The sequence below is a fragment of the Chenopodium quinoa genome, unplaced genomic scaffold (assembly GCF_001683475.1).
Source record: "Chenopodium quinoa cultivar QQ74 unplaced genomic scaffold, ASM168347v1, whole genome shotgun sequence".
Classification (NCBI taxonomy): Eukaryota; Viridiplantae; Streptophyta; class Magnoliopsida; order Caryophyllales; family Amaranthaceae; genus Chenopodium; species Chenopodium quinoa.
In genome coordinates, this window is record NW_018742607.1 from 29801 (window position 1) to 50650 (window position 20850).

Consider the following 20850-nt stretch of genomic DNA (forward strand, 5'->3'; position numbering starts at 1 on the left):
CGCAGATACTTCCTACTACTACCCCACCCAACCGCCTCTAACTTACCGCCCCCTAACATTGGAGTTTCTTGCTAGCTTCGAGTTAAATCAAGAAGAGGGTATGGAAGGCATTGATGCATTCAAAGTAAAATTCCGGTTGTTCAACAAAGGCCGCCACATTACCCTCCGTGCTTTCAATGAATTATTTGGTTGGGACCCAAATGCTCAAATCTTGGATACCTCCGGGCTTGATGGTCAAGGCTACGTAGATGGGTACAATCCTCAAGAATTTTGGGCCCGAATCACAAGCGGAGCTAGAGAATTCCAATCCAACTCCTCAAAGGCCTCTGAGATCCACCATGCCGCCTTACGGTACTTTCACCGGATGCTTGCATATATTTTCTTCTCCAGAAAAGATCTAGGGAAAATGAGCGATCAAGAGTTATATCTTCTTTGGAGAGCTACCGAGGGTGCGCTTCTTTACCCACCCACCACCCCGGAGCACAAGATCAATCTAGGGTATCTATTTGCCAAGAGATGTAAGGCAATAAGGGACTCCCCCCTCTTGACTGGTCCTATCTTTATGGGAGGGATGGTCACTTATATCGCCTTCAAGTACAGATACAAGACCCAGCTGCAACAGATGGAGAGTTTGAACATGGCAGCCGAATTGAACATAGAGAAGATGAAAAGAATGCAATTCATTTCGGATTCCACGGGAGTTACGGGGAAAGCCTTCATTTGGCGTATCCGGGACGTCCCTTGGTGCTACATGCCGTGTCCGTTCATGATGAATCCGCCCCCGGGAACTGAGTTACCATGGCGAGTCCCTATGGAGCAGATTCACGAGACTGACCTCTCCCAGCCCGAGATTGATCATAGAAATGAAATCAGGCAAGCGAGGCGGCAACAACGACATTTCCAGCAACAACAAGAGCAACAGCAGCAACAGTTTCAGCAGCAGCAACAAGAGCAATTTAATCAGCTTATTTCTCAAGCACAGCAACATCTTCAGCAGCCCCCCAGTTTCCGGGGGGAGGTGAGTCCTCTTCCTCTTCTGCATTTAATATTGAGCAAGCTTTCGCTAGCCTCACTCTGGAGGTTAGGAACCTTGCTCAAACCCGGCCTAGGGAAAGAGAGGAGGCCCCTGCTCAGTCTCCTGGTCCCACTTTTGATATTTATCAAAACCATATTTATGATTACCATGTGGACCAGGGACATTTTAGCCCATGTGTCAACTACCCCTACTACCCTCCGCAACACGGGCCTGTCCCGAATTGGGAGCCCCCTCAGGTAGATGACAATGGGAACCCCATTCCTCGTACCGGCGGCCAATACCCCTATTGGCAAGGCCCAGGTACCCTGCATGACCCTCCCTGCTCCTTTCCCCCCTACAACTACCAGCGCCCAGGTGGGTGTGATTACCTCGGTGATCCCGCCTATCCTTATCAGGGTGACGGCTTTCCCCCCGGTTATTACGGTGGGTGGGAGCCATATGGGCCGCCAATCGATGTTGATTATGATTGGGCGCCCCCTGTAGTTGTAGAAGGAGAGGGAGAGGAAGAGTATGATTCTGAGGATTAGATGATCATTTCTTTTGACCCCCCCCCCCACCCTTGACTATTACATGTTTTATCGCACCGAGACGGTGCCTGGTTTTAGTTGGGGGGGGTGCCTTAGCATTTTCATATCTAGGGGCAAATGAAAAGATCATTTTGGGGATGAGCAGCCTTTCCTATGCTTGCTTGTGCTTAATAATCTGTTGGCTTGTATCTGTTGGTTTGTATTATACATGATCACTTTTCCTTTTTCTTCTTTATTTTGTTTTCTAATCTTTTTGCTTTGGAGTTCTGGTATTTCTCACTTTTTGGCAGGTTGTATACTACTTTTGGAAGGAGCCAAGGTTGGTTGACTTGGAACCCATCATTCTTTTTATGTTTTGGATTGGCATGGCTCCGGTGAGATCTTTCCAAACTCTCTTCTATTTATTTTATCTTGCTTAGTTCCTAGGAGCGGAGTTAGGATTAAGTTGATTGATTCATGGATGTTTGCATACTTGGAATTGTGTACTGAGAATTGTGTGAATTGATGCTTTCATTCTTGAGTTCCTCTTCTATCCTTCTATCCCTTCCTTTCTATTTTTGTTGAAGAGTAGCAACGGGGCGAGGTTCACACCTCGTGAGAGGCGCCCGGCTTTATGCCTAGGAGGACGTGCATTCAATTCACGTACCTTCTACCGCCCCCACTTATGGAATTTATTCCAAACGAAGTCCTACTTCTCTTGTTGCTCTTCAATGTTTTCTTTTTCTTTTTCTTTCTCTTAGTGTTATCCAAGGCAAGTGTTAAAACTTTGTTTTGTGTTTGGCTGAATTAGTAGCTACAATGTATGAACATATATGAGTTGGTTCCTTGGTTTGATAGGTTTACAAGGTCTTTAATGTTTTGGTTGAAAATCACATAGCTTCATTGCTCAAATGACTCCTATTGGACATATCTTGGGCTATTTAGGCCTTGATCCCTTTTGTCCTCGGTTTGTGGTTGTGGGCGTAGCTCATCTTGTGAATGAAAGCTAGGTGGCTAGAAATTTGGAGACTTAGTGTTTTGCTACTTGATCTAAAACTCGCTCCATTTGACTCTTGAGACCGCGACCGAATCGACTCATAGGATGATAAAGGCATTCATTTCGGGATAAGGGCATAATTTTTCATTCTTTTTAGATCCTTTTTTATTTTATTTCCTAGGACACCTTTACTTTCAAATTTCGGGTTTTTGGGTTTACATTCACCTTTTGCGTACCCCCCTTGAGCCTTCCACTTTTTGTCTACCCGCATTACAAGCCTTATGAACCTAATTTTATTTTCACCTTTATAGAAATGAGTGAAACTCGAGCTTGGCTTTGTATCTAAGTTAAAAGTTTGGCATAGTGGATGTCTATAATGTAAATTGCAAGGGACGTGTTTGTTTCCCCAATAAATCTTTTGGTATTAAAAAAAAAAAAAAAAAAAAAAAAGTTGGAATAAGAATGCATGAGTAAGGCATTGATTTTGTATATAGTTTAGAGTTAGTTGGGGGGTGTAATACCCACCAACTAAGGTTAGTTGGCCATGGTTTTGCTCGGTTCATTAATGTTTCACTCTTAGGAGCTTACACCACTAGCCAAATTTATTCCAACCCTTACCCCAAGCCATTTCATTGCACCTTAAAAGCCCTTTGGACCTTGAGTGATTGAGTCAATGTCGGTGGAGAGAGTCATGGGTAGAGCTTTTAGATTGGATTTGCATTTACTAAGTTAGGGCAATCCTACCTTGCCCACCTCCTTGTTGTTCTCCTAATTCTCTTGTGGAATTCGAGACGACTAGCCGCCTAGTGTACATGATCGAGATGAGGAAGGTTGCCTTGGTGAGGGACAATTGGAGGATAGGATCTTTATAGTCCAAGCTTTTGAGCATGAGCTATGTGGCCTTCAACCAGGAGCATTAGCTAGCTTGTCCACCTATCTTGTCAAGAAGCTTGCGCATCCTTGTGATTGCAATGTAGTGAAAGTTCAACCATTCATGTTTGTGTTTCTTTCCCTTTTTATTTTTCTATTTTTCTATTTTTCTATTTGTCTCTAAAAACCTTGCCTTGATTTAGTGCGAAGTTGTGGGTCAATCTCTCTCGAAAACCCTCACGAGAGCATACTCGTCCTCCTAAGTGACTTGGGGGTTTAAATGGCTTGTCGTTTACGCTAAAAACGACCGTGATTCCTACGAAAGTGAGTTAGTGTATAGACTTATGCTTTTGGTTATTTTTGTTTGCTTATTTTACTTCGCTCGAGGACGAGCAAAGGACTTAGTTGGGGGGAATTTGATCAGTGGCCATTTGGCCCACTTTTCTACTTCGTTTCTTCCCCGATTGAGCCCTTTGTTTGCCCTTTTTCCTCTATTTTAGCTTAGTTTTGTTATTATTGAGCATATTTGTTACTTGGAGTGGTTTTGAGTCATTTTTGGCTCATTTCCTAAGGTTTTATTCCCTCTCCTTTAACCCATTTCAATTTGCTCCTATTAGAACCTTTCCTATGATTTGTGTTTTCCATCTTACAGGTCCTCCCGTGGCTAAGAAAGCAAGGATTGGATGCAAGGATTAGGCATGCTTTGGAGTCAAAGGGATTGGAGCATTAGAGCCCAAAATATGAAGGAAAGAAGAGTTCAGAGCGGGCGCTCTAGATATGGAGCGGGCGCTCTGTATTCCTTGCTGCAGAAAAACCAAGTACCCAACCCTCAGAGCGGGCGCTCTAATGTTGAAGCGGGCGCTCTAGCTCCCAGAATAAACAGAGCATTTTCTGCGAGACCTCAGAGCGGGCGCTCTCATGTTGAAGCGGGCGCTCTAGCTCCCAGAATAATCAGAGCATTTTCTGCGAGACTTCAGAGCGGGCGCTCTGGCCTTAGAGCGGGCGCTCTGGCCTTAGAGCGGGCGCTCCGTGTTCCCCTGACCGATTTGAACTCTGCTACACGCGTAGGCCGACGGCTCTAATTATTTTACTCTGCACGTGATGCCTAAAATTTTGGGCCTTGATTTGGGTTAGGTTTTAGAGGAGGGTATAAATACCTCTCTTCCTTGTAATTGGAGAGAGGTATGTAGAGAGAGAAATATTAGAAAATCAGATTTCAGCTTATTGTTTTTCTTTCTTTCTTTCTTTTGCACTTTAGATTAGTTAGGGTTTAGTTCCTCATTAGATCTAAAACACTACTCTTTGTTACTCTCTTTCATTTTCAATCCAAGATTAAATCTTTTGGTATTATTTCTATCCCTACTCTTTATTTATTGCTTTATTTATCTATTTTAATTAGTTTTAGCTTATCTTTAGTTGTTATTTCAAGTCAATAGAATAGTTTAATGTCTTAGTTGCCTCCTTGTTTAAACTTGCAATTTCTGGTTTTGATCCTTTATTTTCTTGCTATTAGTATAATATTATCCTTATTTGCTTAGATTTCATGCTATTTAGAATAGATTACAAGTAGACTTAACATATTCTCTTCAAAGTTAACTTCTTTAGTAAAGTTTAATCATCCTATTTTCTGGTTTTAGCCATGTTTCTCTCATTAAACTTAGTTTTTGCTTTTGTTAATGTTCTTGTGTGCTTTGGTATGACCCTTCCTTCTCTAGGCTAGGTTTCTAGCTAGGGGAGGGGGAAATGATGAACTAATGATGAAATGAATGATATGTGGTGCAAGATTGGGTAGATTGAGAAGTTTTGCAATTGATTCCAACCTAGGTTTTAGTTGTTAGGAATTAGAGATTGATCACCTCTAAGACCCTATTTTGTGTTGCATGCTAGTTGCGCGAGAGTGAGCTTGTATGTGATGATGACTAGGTTAGGGATGACCTCGACCACCGAGGCGGGGTTGGGTAGGCGGTGTTTAGGTGAACCCGAGAGGGAATCCTAGATGTTGGACCATAGGCCCCAATTGTTTGGTTGACCGATTGAACCATTCTTGTTGCCTCTAATTGTTGAAATCATTGTTAGTTAGGAATTCTCCCCTATCCCCTAGTGTTTGCTATTCCTTGATTTTCGAAGTTTTATACCTCTGCTTGTTGCTTGTTAATTTAGTTCTTAGTTTATTTGTTTCCCTAGTAGCTATAGATAAATCCATCAAAAATTTATTCCTCCCTTTTCAATTGACTTATAAGTGATCTAAGCAAGAGACGTTTGACCTTCCCTGAGGATTCGACCCCTCTTCCACTATGCTACCTTTGGTTAGTTTAGGACGTGGGTTTTCTTTTTATTCTTGACTCGACCTTTAGGAACTAACGACACCTAGGGGGCCGATCAGCGGTCCCATGTGATCCTTGGGCGGAGTTATGCTGAGGAGCTACTTCCTTTGTTGGCTCCAGCCCCTGTACCGGCCGAGGATGTGAGGGTAAGATCTTTAGCTTTTGTTTTTCGTTAAGTAGCCCCCAAGTAATACCTTGTTGATTTCTTTTTGTTTCTTTATCAGGATGGTCCCACTGAGTTTGTTCCACCCCGTATGTCCATTCACTACCAGGGGACGTACGGGCCGATCGAGGAGATGATTTCTCCGGCTCCTGAGGGCGAGCGCTTCGTGGAGCGGTTGATTCCTCGTCACCAGACTAGTGTAAGTCTAGTTTTACTTCAGAATCTTGTATTCAGTTATCATGTATTTTTCACTGCCTTATTTTCTTAACAGTTCCCACGCGAGCTGGTTTCGGCCATGGAACGATGTATAGATGCCTTCCGGAGCCAGCTCGTCCGGATGAGGAACGCGGCTACCTGTCGTCGAGACGACGCTGTCCGAGAGGTAACTTTTCTTCACTCATTATTTCTGCATTATGGCTTCAGTTTTACCTTGTTTCTGATTTAATTCTTTTTGCAAGGTCAGCCGATTGCTTCTCACACCTGTACGAGGCCTGAGGGGCGGAGAGATTCGGCGAGGTCTAGCACGAGACGTCGTCGTACTTCGTCAGGAGATAGAGGTGGTCGTTCCGAGGCTGCTCGAGCCGACGTTGCTGAGGGCTCAGGGTCTTCTTCTGAGGGTGCTCCTGCTGCACCGGTAGGAGAGGCTACCTCGGCTTTCAGAGGTGGTGGGATGTACGAGGTTGGCTCGTCATCGCAGCAGCCTCCGTGGTCTCAGCCTCAGGTTGACCTTGGCTGGAACGGTCCTGTTTTGAGTTTCCCACCTCCTACGGAGACTGGAGCTGGTGCTGAGGCCGGAGCTGCGGAGAGGTGACTCCTCGGACGGCGCAGTTTTATGGCATGATGGGCCTACGTCCTCTGGCGCCGTAGTTTATTTCTGTATATGTATTTTATTTTGACTTTTTATAGAACTTTGCCTTTCACTTGTTATTTAGACACTTTGTACTTTATGTTATTGTGAATTCATTATTATCTATTATTATGTTAGTGTATGTTAGTGTGTGCAGATGTGATAATAATTTTTGCGCAAAAATTTCGTCATTTTTATTATTGATGGAGGGTATTATCCGACTCTCTCCCCCAGAAAGAAAAATAAAAAGGAAAAATAAAACGGAGAAAAAAGCTGATTTTTGAAATTTAATATAAAATCCAAAAAAGGAAATAATAATTGTTATATTTAATTAATTAATTAAGAGAAGGATAGAAAAAATATTTAGAAAAAATTAAAACGGGGGGCCATAAAGTCATTAATCTACTCAAGTTTAATATCAAAACGCAACTGAGCACGCGCGGCCTTCCTGCTAACTTGGCGCCAGCTGGCGCCAGGCGCTACACCTAGCGTGTGGCGCCAAGCACTTATAGGTGGCGCCAATGTCGAGGCTGCGACGCCAATTGACGCTGACTCCGTATTCCAGTCAGATTGAAATTCCTCGCAATTTGTGCATAAATAGCCCCCTGCTCAGCCGATTCTTCTCATAATCATGTCTTTAGCCACTAAAACCTTCACCCAATATTCTCATGAATGGTGTCGATCTCTTAATGCTAGAGAAAGAAAAGAATTGGATTTATTTCACTTGGGGGGAATTTATGGCATCAAAGGGGTAGATTTAGACATAGACTTCATACATACCGCTTTAGAATTTTGGAACATTGATACACATTGTTTTAGAATAGGGTATGATGAAATTAGCCCTTTGCCAGAGGAATTTGGTGCTATCTTAGGCTTCCCTGCAATAGACCTGGTAGTAACCCCTAGAGTAGATGCATATTACTATAAGGATTTTGAGCGCTTCTTTAACTTGAAGGAAAGGGATTTATCAAAGATAGTAGATGGAAATATGGTGAACTTGAAAGAATTCGCACGCTACTATTTTGATAGACCGCTTTCTGAATCTTTTCACATATATAGAAGAAGGGCGTTCTTATTCTGTATGCTTAATCAATATTGTCTTTGTAGTGGTAAAATTAATGAGGGACAATCAATTATAACCACTGTGCTAGAACAAATTGAATCAGGGAGAAATCCAATGTCATTGATAGTTGGAGAAACTATGATTAGTCTAGATGAATTAAAAAGGGACCCAAAAGCACCTCTTCGCGGCTCTCCAATTTTATTACAGGTAGAAAAAAAAATAATATTTTTAATTATAGAAATCAATATATTTTTGTATTGTAATATTAATTTATTTGCATTGCAATTTTTTTACAGATGTGGCTAATGGAGAGGCTAGGACTAATTAACCCTCCGGAAGACATTGAAAATTATACGCCCACTTGCTTTGTGAGAAGGAAGAAGCGCATCCCTAAAATTGGGCGCCATGGGTGGAGAAAAGTCTTTGAATCACGTGATTTTGCTATCAAGTGGGTCATCCCATGGTGGAAAATAAAAAGGATGGTTGGTGTTAACAAGCAACCTTTCTGCCGTCTCCCAAGCTTGTCTCGCGTGACATATTATTATCCCTGCAGAGTAAAGAGACAATATGGCTTGCTTCAAAATATTCCTTCCGGGGATCTTCGTCCTCCCTATGAGTATCCTGTATCTCAAGAAGTGGATAAATTTAACACTTACTGGAGCGCTAGACCTTTATGGGAAGTGATTACCCAAAAGGTTCCCCCCTCTTTACCTAATGATGTAAAGAAGTGGTTGTTGAAGAAGTCTTCAATTGATCAGGGTAGAACCGATGTGAAGAATCGTCTAGGTGACAGGGTGACACCAGCCAAAGAACGCTTAGGTTCAAGAATTGAATTCAAAACACCTACAATGCCTAGGAAGAAGAATACTACTAAAGTCAAAGGGAAAAGGAAAGCTAACACCACTGACAAAAAGGTTTGGGTGGAAAAGAAGCATGGGGTGCTAGCTGAAGGGGAAACAATCTATTCCAAAATTGAATGTAGGTCGTCTAAAGGATGCCTACTAGCTAAAGTAATGGATGAAGAGGAGGAAACAAAAAAGAATTGGAAAAGAGAAAAGAAGGAGAAAAAAGATTAAAACATTGCTTAGCTTTAGATTTATTAGATTGTTAAATTTTTATTTAAAGTTAATTTATTTCAGCCTTGTTTAAATTCCATTAACAATGTAATTTTATTTTATTAATGAAATTTCAGCTTTCAATTAAATTGTTACTTTAAATATATTTTATTAAAGCAATGAAAAAACCGAAAAAAATTAATTTTCCAAAAATCTTTCGAGTACAGAAGTCGAGGATTTTCCGAAAAACACCGAAATTCGCCCAGATTTTATGACTGAATTGGCGTCAGTAATTGTAGATTGGCGCCAGCTATTGAGGTTTGGCGCCAGGCGCCAATTCCATCGTCTGGCGCTAATGGCTTTTGGCTGGCGCCAGACTCTATTCTGTGACGCCAATAATTTTCCGACTTTTTGTTGACATTTTGTTGATTCTGGAACGCGGAGATGTCAAAAAATAAAGTGGTCGCACCCGTAATGGGTTGCCTACGTATCCTTTCCTAAGGAATCAGGTCGAACGTAGCTCTCTTGAGTGTCCTACTCAAGTAATTATGGGTAGAATTTTTTAAGTTGGTCAAGATTGGTCATGTTTGAGAATTCATTGCCATCCATATCAGTTAATTTTGCTGCACCACCTGACAGGATTGTTTTGACAATATAGGGGCCAGACCAATTAGGTCTAAACTTTCCCCTTGGATCTAAAACATTTTTCCTTAGTGCTTTTAATACCAAATCACCTACTTTGATATTTCTTGTCTTGACCTTCTTATTAAAATGTCTAGCCATACGAGTTTGATAGCACTGAGTGTGATGTAGAGCTTCTAGTCGTTTTTCGTCGAGTATGATCAATTCTTCATATCGTGCCCTAGTCCATTCGACTTCATCGAGTTTACTCTCTAGCGCAATACGTAGAGATGGTATTTCTAGTTCGACAGGTTGTACGGCATCCATTTCATATACCTAAGAAAATGGTGTATTTCCTGTTGACGTACGGATTGACGTGCGATAACCCCACAATGCAAAGTGAAGCTTGTCAGGCCAATCCTTATAATTTTCTGTCATTTTCTCGATGATAGTCTTTAAATTCTTATTAGCTGCCTCGACTGCTCCGTTTGCTTGAGGTCTATAAGGGGACGAATGATGATGTTGGATACCATATTTATGTAGCAATTCCTCACATTCGGCTTGAAAGTGAGTTCCATTGTCACTTATCATTTCATGTGGGACTCCATATCAACAAATGATATTTCTCTCGATAAAGAGTGCTACATGTTTTGTAGTGAGTTTAGCATATGATTGCGCTTCAACCCACTTTATAAAGTAATAAATTGCTACTAGAATAAATCCGTGGCCTCCTGTCCCTGGGGGAGTGATCTTGCCAATTATGTCAATTCCCCATGTAGAGAATGGCCATGGTGATGTGTAGGTGTAGAGCAAAGATGGAGGAACGTGTTGCAAATTGGCATAAATTTGACACTTAGGACATCTTTTAACGTATTGATGATAATCCCTATTCATGGTACTCCAATAATACCCTTCTCGCATTATTTTCTAGACTAACATTTTTCCATTTACATGAGTTCCACAGATTCCTTCGTGGACCATTCTCATTATTCTTTGTGCATCCACCTTCCCTACGCATAGGAGAGCTCGACCTTTAGGTACCCTTTTATGTAGCTCGTTGTCTATGAGTACATATTGAGAAGCCAAAAGTCTCAAGGCTCGTTTTGCTCTTTTGTCAGCATGAGGAGGGTATTCTCCATTGGTGACATAGTTGAGAATGTCTGTGTACCATGGTTCTTCTTCTTTTTCTTCATCTTCGTCTTGGACTGGGTCGTCGTCTTCTATAGCCTGTATATATGCCGGTTTGTGCCATTTTTCGATAGTTAGAGGCATTTGCTCGATATCCGTGGGAACCCTAACCATTGAGGCTAATCTTGCCAAGGCATCAGCAAATTGATTTTCTTCTCTAGGTAGATATGTGTATTCCACCTTCTCTAACTTATCGGTAAGAGTTTCCAGATAAGTTTGGTAAGGGGCTAGGCTTTCGCTCCTTACTTTCCACCTTTTAGATATTTGATTGATGATTAGAGAGGAATCTCCGAATATCCTTAACTTCTTTACTCCCAATGCCAGAGCTGTTTCAAGGCCTACCACACATGCTTCATATTCAGCAGTATTGTTGGTAACGTCGAAGTCCAGTTTTATTGAGATTGGGACGTGTTCTTCTTTAGGTGATACTAGTAGCACTCCGACACCACATCCCTTTTGGTTTGAGGCTCCGTCAAAATACAAGGTCCAAGTATCATCTTCGGTGACCATCAAATCTTCATCTGGAAATTCGTTGTCCTGTATTGGTGTCGAGTCTTCTATTGGAAAATCTGCCAGAAAGTCTGACACCACAGATCCTTTAATAACTTTTTGTGGCATAAACCGCACATCGAACTAGGCTAAGTTGACTATCCATCTTGAAATACGTCCATTGAGTGTTGATTTCTCGAACAAGTATTTGAGTGGATCTAATCGAGATACCACGAAAACGGTATGCACCAACATGTAATGTCTCAACTTAGTTGTGGCCCACACCAAAGCGAGGCACAATTTCTCGAGTGGTGTATAGCGTGTTTCGTATTCGAGCATCTTCTTACTTAAGTAATAGATTTCATTCTCTTTGTTTTCTACCTCTTGTGCTAGCATGGCTCCCATTGTCTCTTTGGTAACAGTCAAATATAACCTAAGAGGTATTCCGGGAAGTGCCGGCGCTAATACGGGAGGATTTGCGAGATAGGCTTTGATCCGGTCAAAGGCTTTTTGACACTCATCATCCCATATTACTGGTACGTTCTTCTTGAGCTTTTTGAAGATTGGTTCACATATCATTGTCAGTTTTGATATAAACCTACTTATGTATTGCAACCGGCCAATGAATCCTCGAATCTGTTTCTCGGTCTTGGGCGGTGGCATCGACATGATTGCTTTAATCTTGGTTGGATCTATCTCTATTCCTCTAGAGCTTATGACGTACCCCAAGAGCTTGCCTGAGGTGACTCCAAAAGCACACTTTGATGGATTCAACCTCATATTGTATTTTCTTATCCTTTCGAAAAATTTCCTTAAGGCTACTTGATGGCCTGGACGGTCCTTTGATTTCACAATCATGTCGTCGACATATACTTCAACTTCTTTGTGCATCATGTCATGGAGTAAGGCAGTTGCTGCACGTTGGTAAGTAGCACCTGCGTTTTTCAACCCAAATGGCATTACCGTGTAACAGTAGGTGCCCCACGGTGTGATAAAGGTCGTTTTCTCCATGTATTCTTCCGCCATGAGAATTTGATTGTACCCTGCGTATCCGTCCATGAATGAGAGAAGCGCGTGATTTGCCGTGTTGTCTACAAGAATATCGATGTGTGGAAAAGGAAAGTCGTCCTTTGGACTTGCTTTATTTAGATCTCGATAGTCGACACACATCCTTACCCTTCCGTCTTTCTTTGGAACTGGGACGACGTTGGCGACCCATTCGGGGTATTTGGATACCTTGATGAAACCTGCAGTTATTTGTTTTTGAACTTCTTTTTTTATTTTAAGTGCTACGTCGGGTTTCGTTCGACGCAACTTTTGTTTTACAGGTTTCATTCCTGGTATTATTGGTATAGTGTGTTGAGCTATCTCTCTGTTAATGCCTGGCATATCTTCATATGACCAAGCAAATACATCGATGAATTCTTTAAGTAAGTTAATTAAATTGGTTCTTTCTTGTTTATTCAATGTTAGTCCGATTTTGACTTCTCTTTTATGAGTCGAATCGTTCGAGATGTCAACTATTTCAGTCTCTTCAATTACTGGTGTTTTCTTTTCAAGTGTTTCCATTGCTTTAATAATTTCTTTATCTTTTTCATCGTTAGCTAAGCAATGTTCGTCATCTTGGGTTAGGGAAGAACACGAGAAGTAAGAAGAATGAGCGATATTATTATACTCTGAGATCATTACATCAAAGAGTGATATGTCCTCAGGGACTGGATCACTAACTATCCTAGGAGAAGAAATAGGAAGGGGAGGCATTATAGCTAAAGACTTAGAAGATTCTAAAGGGAAAGACTCTGACTCAGACTCTGACTTTGACTATGACGATTCTTCAAACATTGGCCCTTTCCCGTCGTGATTGATATCTTCCTTCCACTCGGAGTAGTCACCTTGATAGTCTTGCGCCACCCTTGCAATAATCCTTCAGCTGGAGTAATTAGCTTTGAGGGGTCGAAGTTTTCGCTTTGTAGGACCGTTTGAATGAGTGAGGAGTTGTCTTCCTCATGAACTGGCTCGTTCTTTTCTTGCCCAAACAGTAATCCCATGACGTTAAAGTCAAAACATGGGGGTACTTTCTCCTTATGGACGGGAGTTGGGATTTCATCAGTGAAATAGCAATCCAAGAAAATCTCGAATCCTGGTTTTCGTATGGCATTTACAACAAATGGTTCGGAAAATTCATGGCATGGATAGTCCTCTCCTTCTTTTATAAACTGACCATTAGGCGTAAGAGGGTACTGATCCATTGGAATTGCTTTCTTTTGAATGCGAGCGTCCCTACGTGCTTTCAACTTGTCCTGGGCTCGCTTGAGATCTTTCCGAGTCGGTTCAAAACCAAGTCCGAAAGTATCTAGTTTAGGGAGGCCAGGTGACTCTATCGATTTTGCTATCCCCTTCTTCTTTCCTAAGGTCATCCCAGGGAAGTGTCCTTGTTTCTTCAGTATGGTGTTGATAATCATGTTGGAATGGGGGTCGTGGCAAAGAGATGTCCTTTCATCCTCTTGGATTAAGGAGACTTCTTCGTTAAAGCCCCATAGGTCTTCATCATCTTCGTCATGCTCCACGTTGATGATTGGATTCTCTATTGATTTGATCCTCATCGGCGAAGCATCAATAGTGATGGGGATTCCTCCAACTATGGCTTTCACTTGTTGGTGGAGAGATGAAGGGACGGCCTTTAGATCATGGAGCCAAGGGCGTCCTAACAACAGATTGAACGATTCTTTGATGTCTACCACTTGAAAAGTAGTAGCATGTTCTATTGCTCCTGCTGTCACATTTAGAGTTATTTTGCCAAGAGCTTGACGTCGAGTATTATCGTAAGCTCTTATTCCTTGTATGGACGAAGTTAAATCCTCATCCCTTATGCCGAGCATCCTCGCAGTCCTAAGTGGACATACATTAATAGCCGATCCATTGTCTACAAGAGTCATGGGAACATTCATCCTTTTGTAGACTATCGTGAGGTTCAACGCTTTGTAGTGCTTGTCACCTTCCGGGGGTAAATCTTTATCAGAGAAGGTGATTAGATTAATTGGACTAGGGAGATCACTCGTGAGGAATTTAGCTAGTCCCTCGGGAGTGGTGTCAGAATCTATCCCGATTTTATCCAAGGCATTCATCACAGCCAACCTATGTTCTCGAGATGTTGCTAGAAGCTTCCATACATTCATCTCAACTTTTGTCTTCTTGAATTGTTTAACAATGTCATTGTCTTAGATAATAGGTATGGGAATTTGTTGTACAGTAGGCATGGGTTGTGTTGAAACAGGAGGTTGTATTCTCCCGGATCTTGTGAGGACGTCTATTGATGCATCTTCTTCAGCCCAAATGTCGTCTGTGGTGTATGATATGGAAGGTGAAGGTTCTAATATGTCTTTTAGATAGACATCTTCTTCATCACAGCCAACCTATGTTCTCAAGATGTTGCTAAAAGCTTCCATACATTCATCTCAACTTTTGTCTTCTTGAATTGTTTAACGATGTCATTGTCTTCGATGACAGGTATGGGAACTAGTTGTACAGTAGGCATAGGTTGTGTTGAAACGGGAGGTTGCATTCTCCCGGATCTTGTGAGGACGTCTGTTGATGAATCTTCTTCAGCCCAAATGTCGTCCGTGGTGTATGATACAGAAGGTGAAGGTCCTACTATGTCTTTTAGGTAGACATCTTCTTCATCACTGTCCCATACTCCATTAACAGTTATGTCCTCTTCCTGTTGAACTTGGACTAATTCCTTTTTATCAATCATTTTCTGCACCAAATCCTTGAATTTGAAGCAGTTTTCTAGGGTGTGCCCCCCTGACTGATGGTACTGACAGTAATATCTATCTGTCCTTTTTAATGATTCAAATGGTCTCGGTTCGAGAGGTTTGACCTTGCCACTCTCGGAGAGCATTTCAAACATTTGTGCATACGGGATCCCAATTGGATTATAAACTTTATTACTCTTCTTGGGTCTTTCGGTGACTTGTAAGGGAAAGTACTTTTCCTCATAAGTCATTTTCACTGGTGTGAATTCTCTCTTAGGAAGTTCATCATATTTCTTGTGAAGTTCATTCATAATTTTGAGAGTTTCACGTAACAGTTGTGGTGTCTCCCTCATAAATAGTGTGAGCAATCGTATGTCTTTCTCGTTTGCTGGTTCTAGAAGGTTATCTTTGACATCGAAAAAGATCTCTTCTTCTCCTTCTTCGACATTGGTTGCTTTGACAGGCTTAATGAGAGATGAAGGGTCAACTTCGCTTTCTTCATCGGAGATAGCCAAAGTATGAGCTAGAGGTGCATTGTCAATACTCGGCTTCTTACTGGCAGGGGGCAACGGCAGCTTGTTACTGTCAATTAGTTCTTGGATTGCTTCCTTAAGCTTCCAACAGCTTTCAGTAGAATGGCCCCTACCTTGATGATATTTGCAATGTGCATTAGGGTTCCAGTTAGGCGACTTCTTCTCAACTAGTGGATCTCCAAATGGTCCAATGGGAGTTATAAGACCTTTGGCATTTAATCGATCAAACGCGGTGTCATAACTCATGCCAATAGGAGTGAAGTTTCTCCTAAATGGTTTCTTTTATCCTTGGTTGTTCATGGCGAGGACTTCTCCTAGATTAAAGGTGCTAACATTATTTGAGTGGGCGGTTTTGGAAGAAGAAGGATTGTCGCTCTTCTTTCCTTTCCAGCCACTGTTGGAGCTATTGTTGGCAGCTTTAGATTTAGCCAAGTCATCTTCAATATTAATCCCAATATCATAAACAGCCTTAAAGGTATGAAGGTTATTTTGATATTTAAGATGTTTTGAATATTTTTCTTGGAGGTTTTTAATGAACAGTCTCACGGACTCTTTTTCACTTGGTACCTCAATCATTTTAGCTGAGGTTTCTCTCCACTTGTTAAAGAAAGCAGTGAAGCCTTCATTCTCCTTCTGTTTGAGGATTTCAAGTTCTCTATGGTCAGTTTCGACTTGAATGTTGCATTTGTACCTATCCACAAAAGTGTTTGCTATGGATTCCCAGGTAGAGGTCTTTTCTTTTTCAAGAGAAAAGAACCATTGTTGGCAAACGGTCTCGAGAGATAGCGAGAACAGAGAAGGGAAGACTTTCTTATCGATACCCTTGATACTCATTATTGTTTCAAATGCTCTTAGATGGAAGTAGGGGTTGTCGATTGCCCTAAATTTTGGGATGTCGTTGGCATTGAACTTCTGCGGAAGAAGATCTTTATCCACCGAGACCCCTTGAGATGTGAGTTCTTGAAACTTGTAGTCGCTGGACAACTTGCTTAAGCTTTCTTGCATGAGGTCCATTTGTTGTTGCTTCACGGGATCCTCGATCTTAAGTGCGAGAAGCTTCAGTGTCTCAGTTACAGTAGCCAGTTGGTTCTTGAGATCGTTAACTTCTTCCTGAGTTGCCATTATGACTCTTGCTTTCTTCTTGCGGGTTATAGGTTTGTCGAAAAGATGGACTTGTACGAAGAGGTTATCTTTGATTAATCGTCCTTCCTTTCTTGACCACGCGCTGTAAATTAAGCCAATTTGCGTTTTAATTACTTGACTCGAATCAATTTGACTTTATGGTTTTTATTTTAAAAAAAGTATGCATATTTTAGGTGAGCATATAATGTACATGTGTTTAGGGAACTTAAGTATTATTATTTATTGGAGGATTAATATCCGACTTACCCCCCTAAAAAAAATGACAAAAAAAGGCGCGCACACAAGACTCTCTTAATCATGGTCAAGACATGTGTATTGGTGTGTGTATTGAGTGTAAGTGACATATTTGGACTCTTGTGTAAGACCATGGGACTTGGTGCCTAGACTCGAATATTAATTTAATTAAGCATTATAATCAGCAAAGTTAATCGAGTTAAACAGAGAACTGACTAAATAGACATTAGGTGATGACTCGACAAATAATCCGAACTGTCGGCCAAGCGACAGGACTGGCGTCACAATATGGTGATTGGCGCCAGACTTTTTAGTAAATGTCTGGCGCTACACACCATACAATGGCGCTACAACTCAGATTTTGGCACCAATATTGGAGCCTCGGTCTGGGACTGTTTTCGGTATTATTAGTCAACTGGGGTATGCCTAAAGTCGTACTAGGTCAATTCCGATTATAAGAAGAAAAAACTTTATTGACACAAATTAATTAATTAAGTAATTAATTAGGCAAAGTTCTTTAAGTCATTAATTATAATCTCAACACGAATCGACAAACGGTTAAGAGGAGCATAGGATATATATGCACAACAAATAATGCACAATTAGTCAAGTAGGCACAACATGATGCAATGAGTTCGCAACCTAACCATGGCTCTAGTTCTCTAAAGTTCGGGATATGGTTTAGTAAAACAGGGTCCATGGTTAATTGTCCAGATGCACCGCGTAGAAGCCTAACCGTGAAGGGTTAACACGTGTGGATAGGATACCGCGAGTTTTTAGAAAAAACTCACTTCCATGGTTTGGTGAATTCAACCTCTCAGATGTACCCTTTGTTGCCAGGAGCGTTCAATCGGGTAGATAGAGCATGAATTCCCAGAGGGTTATGTCCATATGTAGAACACATATGGGTTTCAGAAAAGTGAGAAAAAATTCAATCAGGAAGCAGGATCGAGCAAACAATACGAAAAACCGGTCGAAATTAGAACGCATATTTCTGGCTCGGTATTGGGGGAAATTGGCGCCAGCAAACAGAGACTGGCGCTAACTTTTAACTGTAGCGCCTGGCGCCAATACTGGCGTCTGGCGCTACGGCTAAAAGTTTGGCGCCAAGCTCTGGCCCCTGACGCTACTTCCCACATGCCTCAGCAGCTTTCTGTGCTCAATAAAATCATCCAGTTTCGCGCGGTGTTATTTCAGTCCTAGTTGTGAAAGACATTTCTCAAATTTCCTACGTGTAAAATCCTATATTTTTTACTCATTACGGATGGTCTTTCCAATGAGAACCTTTTTATGCATATGACAATAATGTTAATCAAAATTACGCACATGAAATACTTAGAACTTTTCGAGTCTCATCCACTCATTCTAAATCATTGCCGAAACAAATTCAGGAATTAAAATAGAAATCCTCCCCATTGGAGTCGCCAAAAACTGTAGGGAATAATTTCAAGCCTTTAAAAATCCCACTAGCTCGAACCCCACTGTGATCATACACTAAAGTACGGTGGCGTCCAAAAGGGAAGAAGATAGAGCAAAAGAGTCGCTAACAAGTTTTTAAGGAACATATAAACCGTTCATAGGATGAAAGTTACACCCCTTAACGATCCAAGAGATCGCCAACTCCATAAGGTCATGAACCAAATAAGGGTTCGGGGATGAAGGTACAAATCCAACCTAAAAGAGATCGAACCTGCCCTAATAATAGGCCTCTACTTTATTCTGCTCGTATTCATGTGCGCTTTCTGATTAACATACAATCAATAGGATTAACCCTAAACCTGTTTAATCTATGTTGGTTGAATTTAATGCACAAATAAACTATTATTGGCGATCACTTGAAATTATAATCACAATTAACCTAACAAGATTATTAATTATCTTATCAAGCGTGATTACAAGTACCAAATTCCCTTTAAACATGCATAAAAGGTGATCAAGCATTAACAAATAAAATATATGCATATCAAGCAACATAATGAATATCAACATCATTAATAATAATATTACTGATCATAATCATAATCATCATAATCATGTTAAAGCACAGCAAGATCCTAGGCATGATACTAACAAGATTAATCACAAACCCTAGCATGTCACTAAACAATAAAAATCAAATCTTTAGCCCTAACATGATACTAACAATCATAAATATTAGGAAGAATATAGGAAGCATCGTACTTTTAATCATACTTGATATTAAAGTTACCCTAGACATGATACTAGGAATCAAAATAACAATCTAAGCATGATTTCTACATCATAATATCAATAAAAACAATTAAAGTACTTACTTGGATGCCTCGTACCTCTTTCTAATAACAAAATACACACGTTAGTAACTTCAAGGAAAATAATAATCAAAATAATTAAATTAAATAATTGAAATAGAGATTTGGGACCAAACCCTCATAAATTAAAACCTTTCACGTCTAGGGCGAAGGCAACTTCGAATATGGATAGGTGTTTCTAGATCTAATGAATGCGGAATTATGTATTTGAGAAAAGGCTAGTTTAGAAAAGAGAGAGAGAAACAATAATCAAGAAAATCTTTATGAGAGATGGTTAATGAAAAAGGGGAGATATGACCTCTATTTATAGGAAAAAAGAGGGTCGAAGAATTAAGAAAAGAATCCAAATTCGAATCGAAATAAAACTCGTAGACAACAGTTTTTGCGGATTTTGTTTTTATCATATCTTTTGATCCAAGAAACGGAATAAGATGAATAAGAAGTCGTTGGAAAGATCTTGAAGTCTACTTTCTAAACCAATTAGAATCAGATTAAAATATGTTGTAGAATAAAAGATATGAACGAAATAGTGAGACGGTGTCAGCTTTGGATAGAGTTTGATATCTTATTCATATCTTTTCCGTTATAGCTCGGAATTATTATTATAATATATCATTGGAAAGATAATTTCAAGATATATTCAACCATATAAAATTTGGATAAAAAATATGATGCACGAAAATAATATCTGACTGTCTTTGAACATGTTTAAATCCGAATAGAATTAGGACTTTAAAAAAGGAAAGTTTTATAAAAAAGGAAAGTTTATATTTAAATCAAATTCCTTAATCTTATCTTTTCAAAAAAGAATAATTAAGATATTTTAGAAACTTATAGAAGATTCTAATCAATCCTAATTAGTTTAGGAATAGGATTAAACCTTTGAACCCTCCTCGTGATCATTGGGTCGTAGGTAAAATCCGGTTTGGGCCCAGTTTAGTATTTTGGCCATAACTTCCTCATTATCCATCGGAATTGGGCTTATAATATATCGTTGGAAAGGTCTTTTCAAGCCCCATCCAATTACACCATTATTGAACCCTTATCATGGACCAAACTAAACTGGAATGGACGTTTTCATAAAATAGAGTGGGTTTTCGAAAACAGAAAGAAAGAATTTTAACAAAAACTAACCGCAACACTAGACTTTTCACACTTTCACCTCATTCGATTATGGTTCGACGTGAAAGGTATTCATCACTAGGTTTGGTTTTGGGGAGACACAAATGGGTGTCTACAGTTACAGTATACGAAGTACTTGATATTAGAATGATGTATAATCAGTCCATCAACTCCTTTCCTGTCAGATTATCTTTTGAGTAATGATTACACTGTACTTGAAATTAGAATGGATTATGGCAGTCACTGGTTTAATCTTGATGCCACTTGGATGGAAGACGTGATTACCGATTTAGATTTGTAATTGATGTGTTAATTGATGTGTTTCCTTTCGGCTGTTTAGTATTCTGCCATAGCCCATATGATAGAGTACAATGTCAAATTATTTTCGAAGTTAGCTGCATGATTAGCAGAAATTATCCAATGTTGCAGCAATAACTTCGTTTTCCTGACGTCCTGACGGAGCACAAGGCCTTCTTTTGCTACTCTTACTACTAGGGCTGTACACAGTTTGGTCTGGACTGTAACCAAACCAGACCAAAACCGCATTTTAGCGGTTTGATTTGGTTTAAGGTTTGGAAAATTAAGGTTTGGTTTCGATTTTTTGGGAAATACG